Below are 5,755 nucleotides of genomic sequence, written 5' to 3'. Positions count from 1 at the left end.
GAGGGGGAGGCCTTCAACGAGATGGATTGATATGGTGGCTGCGATGATGGGCTCAAGTATAGCAGGGATTGTGGGGCTGGCGTGGGATCGGGCAGTGTTTCATTCTGCTGTGCATGGGGTCGCTATGAGTCGGAAATGACTCGACAGCACTTAACAACAACAACCTTTTCTATCCATGTTAATTACATCTTTCCTGAACCACAACATAAATGAGTACTCCATGTGTTGTCAGAGTAAAACCATAGGGTTTTCAATGGCTCTGGTCTTTTAGAAATAGTGTGCTGGGCTATTTTCTGAGACACCTCTGGATGGGCTCAAACCTCCAACCTTCAGTTAGCAGCAAAACACATTAGTAACTACTTGCACCACCTAGGCACTCCTTGGCTACATATAACCCTGCATTTTTCATCTAGTTGGTTCATGTTTATGAGTCTCAACTCTCCAATTAGATTTTTAAAGTTTCTTGAGAGTAGGGTGGGATTTTATAACTTCTTTTGCAATTGAATCTAGCAAAGTTTTGAATATAGATGAAAGATTAACAAATATTTCTTTACCCACAAGGCAAAACAAAAGTCTGCTTCATTTTCTTCCATAAATAAACACACACACACACACACACACATATATATATATATATATGTATATACAGAAACACACACACACGCGTGCGCACGTACACACACAAATATATATTTAAGTGGCCAACAGCTTGGGTTTTTTTTTTTTTCTTTTTTTTTGAGAAGTATTTTGGTGATTCAACGTAGCTTTCTGACAAACAATGAACAATTTGACAATTAACAAGTTCTGATAAATGATTGCTTATTAAATTTTATGAGAAACAGAGCAGAAGTAACCTATTTTCCTATTAGAAAGAGCCCAATATTGTTCTTGAATTGCTGCAAATCTCTCAGACAAGTTATACATTTATTTAAGCACCTTCCAAAGGGACTTAGTTTTAGGAGTTGCAATTTGTTAAGAGATTGGACTGAGTATTTCCATGGCAAATAATTACATTTACATTACACCAAGGTCCAGTAATACCACATACCCTGAATAACTCATTACTATCAGTATGAGGTTTCCAACCCCATAAAAGGTGTAAGAGCATGAAGAATACATAAATGAGATAGAACTTTCAGGTTCTTTAAATTTCTTCAACTTTTGGCCAACACTCTCTTTTTGGGAGCCTGTCAAACCAAAATATTCAACCCCATTGCCATAGCATTGATTGTATCTCATCATTACCCATGTGTATCAGAGTAGAATTGAGTTCCACAGGGTTTTCTTGGCTGTATCTTTATGAAAGCAAGATTACCAGGATGCTTTTCTGTAGCACCACTGGGTGGATTCAAACTGCCAACCTTTAGTTTAGTAGTAGAGCATAAACTGTTTATGCCACCAGGGACTCATTGCTATTATTATTATTCATTCAATTGTGTGTCATGGAGTCTATTCCAACTTATGTCCCCATATGACAAAGTGTCCAGGTCTTTTCTCATACAAGGTCCCAGGTGAGTTCCAATTGCTGACCTTTTGGTTAACAGCCAAGTGCTTAACTATTGTGCCATCAAGGCTCTTGGTTCCCCATTGAGAAATTGAACCCTGGTCTCCTGCATAACTAATTATTCAATTAGTTACTTGAGATTTACTGAGCATATGCTCCACACTTATCAGACTTTGCTCTCAGAATAGGGGCTGGACCAAGTCCCTTCTTTCATGGAGCTTTCATTCTTGAGGAAAGAGACAGAAAAGAGACATACAAGTAGAGAAGATTTCAGAAAATGATGAATACTGTCAATAAAATAAAACTAGGTAATGTGTAGTTCCTGGGTAGGATCATTTTAGCTAAGAGAGCCAGGGAAACCCTCTTTGAGCTGAAACTTGAAAGTCGAAAAGAAACCAGGACTGCAATAGTCTTAAAGGGAAGGGGAGGGGAAAAAGGGGGTGGAAAATTATTTCAGGACATACCAAGGTCCTGATGCAGGCCTGTCAAGAGTCAGAAAAAAAATGTGTGGCTAGAGCATTGTGGACAGGGAAAAGGGAGACGTAAGAGAAGGAGAGAACAGAACAGAGGCCAGATCCTACAGGGCTTCTTAGGCAGCACTAAGGAGTTTGGATTTTTATTCATTCAATCCTTGCCTTTAACAAATTCAGGAACAAAACTCAAAGGTGAAATGACTTTGTCAAAGTCACTGAAACACTCTATGATTTTGGAATTAGATCTCGTTACTTTCTGACAGTTCTTGTTTTGCTTTCATGAGCTACTTGAAAACAGCAGCGTCCCTGTAGCTTTGCTCAGGCCTTGGAAATGGAACCTGAGACAACTCTGCATCCCTGCAATTCTGTTGTTACCCAAGCTATTTCCCCAATATATTAATTTTTTCTTAATTAGAGATGAATATATTCTTGTCACTTAGCTGTTTTATAAACAAGAGGAAAAACAGAGAAGCAATTCCAAGCCATTTAAGCAAACTGTTGTTGTTGTTGTTATGTGCTTTCGAGTCAGCCCTGACTCATAGCGATCCCTCCTTGGATCCCTCCTTGGGTTTCCGAGGCAGTATCACTACTGAAGTAGGATTGCCCAACCTGTAGTTAATAAATATTGAAATAGTCAACATGGAAACGAGACCTGGTGGTGGCTCTCTGAATCCCCTCTTCTGAAATTCTTCTCTGGCTTCCTATTAAGAAGTACCCAATGATCAGTACAATTGCTTATTATCTCTTTAAATTTTTTTTTTTTTTTTTTGTAATTTGGGAGAAAGCTTACAGAGCAAATTGATTTTCCATTCAGCAATTCATACACATTTCATTTTGTAACATGCATTACAATCCTTACAATGTAACAGCACTCTTCTCACTCCCTCCCTGTGTTTACCATTTCCATTTCTCCTTCTTCCCTATCCCTTCCTGCCTTCTGAGCATTATTCCTGGGCAAATGCAACCCATTTGATCTGGTATGGTTGATTGTTCTAAGGAGTTCATATGTCCCTGGTGTTATTGTTCACCTTTTCCTTACTGCCATCAAGTCAGAACTGACTCACAGCAACCCCTCCTTGGGTTTCCAAGGCAGTATCACTACGGAAGTAGATTGCCCAACCTTCCTTCCAACCAGTGGCTGGTGAGTTTAAACTGCCAGCCTTCTGGTTAGCAGTCACATGCCTCAGGCATTACTCCACCAGAGCTCCTTCCATAGAGATACCACCTCAGAAACCCAAGGAGTGGTCACTATGAGTTGAATCGACTAGAATGCAGTGAGTTGGTTGGTTTTATTATTTAGCTGAAAGGTGAGCCATGGGGGTGAGTTCAGTTCCAGGCTTGAAGGGTGATTAGGGGCCATAATCTCCTAGGTTCCACCTTCTCTATCAGACCAGTAAGCCTGATCTTTTTTTATTATTTTGAGTTTTGTTCCATATTTTTCTCCCACTCTATCTGGGACTTTTTACTGTGATCTCTTTTAGAGCAGTCAGTAGTGGTAGCCAGATACCATGTAATTCTTCTGGTTTCAGGGATATGGAGGCATAGAAGTCACAATAAGTACTTTGGACTAATTATTTCCATTTGTCTTTGATTTTCATCACTCTTCTTTGTTCTAGACAGGAGAGACCAATAGTTGCACGTTAGATGGTTGCTTGAAAGCTTTTAAAACCCCAGTTGCTACTCACCAAAGTAGGATATAGAACATTGTCTTTGTGAACAATGTTGTGCCAATTGGACTTTACGTCCCCCGAAATTATGGTCTTGAGCCTCCAGCAACTTATTTGCTCAAGGTGTTTCATTATAGCTAAAAAGTTTTCATAACTTTGCCCTCTGTATGCTCTACTATATGCATGGATATATTTGCAGAACATATTAATGCATGTATAGAAATATCCCCAGTCAAATCTTTATATATTGGGGAATGTAGTCCCATTTGCCTTCCCAAAGACACTAGTTCAGTTTGCATGTCTATCTATGTATCTATTCATAGATTATTGTTATTACTGTTATTGTAGTATTGTATACATAATAGTACTTACCTTTGCTGCATTTACCCTTTTTGCTTCTCCAAGTGTCTTTCTTTGCTTTGATCATTTTCTGCTAACCTCCCCCTCATTATTTATTGCCTTCCCCTTCACCCAAGTTAGTATGGCATTTACCTGCTAACCAGAAGTTTAGCAGTTCAAATCCACCAGCTGCTCCAAGGAAAGAAGATGGGGAAATCTACTTCCATAAAGATTTACAGCCTCAGAAACCCAGTGGGAGTCACTGTGAGTCAGAAATAACTTGATGGCAGTGAGTTTGATTTTGGTTTGTACTCTCTTGTTAGTGATCTTCCCTTCCTTCTTGTACCTTCCTTGGCAACTATCAAAGAAAGTTTTTCCTGTATAGAAATCTCTTCTTGACTTTTTATAGTACAGTTTCATACAATATTTTGCCTTTTGTGATTAACTTATTTCACTCAGCATAATGTCTCCCATGTTCATCCATGTTATGAGGTGTTTCACAGATATGTAAATATTCTTTAACATTGTGTAGTATTTCCATTGTGTGCATGTATCATATATTGTTTATCCATTCATCCATTGATGGACATTTAGGTTGTTTCCATCTTTTTGCTACTGTGAAAAGTGTTGTAATGAACATGGGTTTACATATATCTGTCCATGTCATGGTTCTTATTTCTCTAGGATACCTAATAGTGGGATTGCTAGATCATATGATATTTCTGAACTGTTGTAGGAGAAGTCAGCCACAGGGATCCGGATGAGGGGAGGGAACCCAGGCCACGCCCCACAAGTGACAAAGTGGGAAAGTGGGGGAAAGGAGAAAAAAAGGCCAGGGGGACTGGGACAAGGTGAGGAAGCAGCAACAGGGATCCAGATAAGGAGAGGTTAGAGAGGTTTTGAACAACTAAAGGAGAGAAACTTGTCTGTCAGTTTGTCCTACTGTGGTGACATGTTGCTGTGAGTCTTGAGGCTGTGCCACTGGTGGTGTTTCAAACCCAAGGGGTGCACATGGTGCACAGGTTTCAGTGCAGCTTACAGACTGAGACAGAGTAGAAGAAGGAAGAGGCCATCCACTTCTCAAAGAATGGCCCATGGAAAACCTTATGAATAGCAGAGAAGCACTATCTGATACATTGCTGTGCAACTTTATGAATAGTCCGGAAACACTGTCCAATACAGAGGAGGAGGAGGACTCACTTAGGTTAGAAGGCTCTCCAAACACAACTGGTAAAGACTTGCATTATCAGAGTAAAACCAGCCTTACTGATATGCATAAGGTAAAGCTTTCAAGACCTCCATTTGCTGAGGTAGAACAACTCAAATTGAGGAGAAACAGCTGCAAACATCCATTAATAATCAGAACATGGAATGTACAAAGTATGAATCTAGAAAAATTAGAAGTTGTAAAAAATAAAATTGAACACATAGTGATTGATATCCTAGGCATTAGTGAGCTGAAATGGACTGGTTTGGGCCTTTTTGAATCAGACAATCATACGATCTATTATGCCACAAATTACAGTTTTAAGAGGAATGATGTGGTGCTCATCATCACAAAGTTTGTGTTTCAAGACCTGTTCTGAAGTACAATGCTGTCAGTGATAATATACTATCCATATGCCTACAAGGAAGACCCATTAATATGACTATTATTCAAAGTCATGCACCAAACACCAAAGCCAAAGATGAGGAAATTGAAGATTTTTATCAACTTCTACAGTCTGAAATTGACCAAACATGCAATCAGGATGTGTTAATTATCACTGGTG

Source organism: Orycteropus afer, unplaced genomic scaffold (assembly GCF_000298275.1).
Source record: "Orycteropus afer afer isolate SDZICR_OR568_19922 unplaced genomic scaffold, OryAfe1.0 scaffold00454, whole genome shotgun sequence".
Lineage (NCBI taxonomy): Eukaryota > Metazoa > Chordata > Mammalia > Tubulidentata > Orycteropodidae > Orycteropus > Orycteropus afer.
This window is presented reverse-complemented; position numbering follows the sequence as displayed.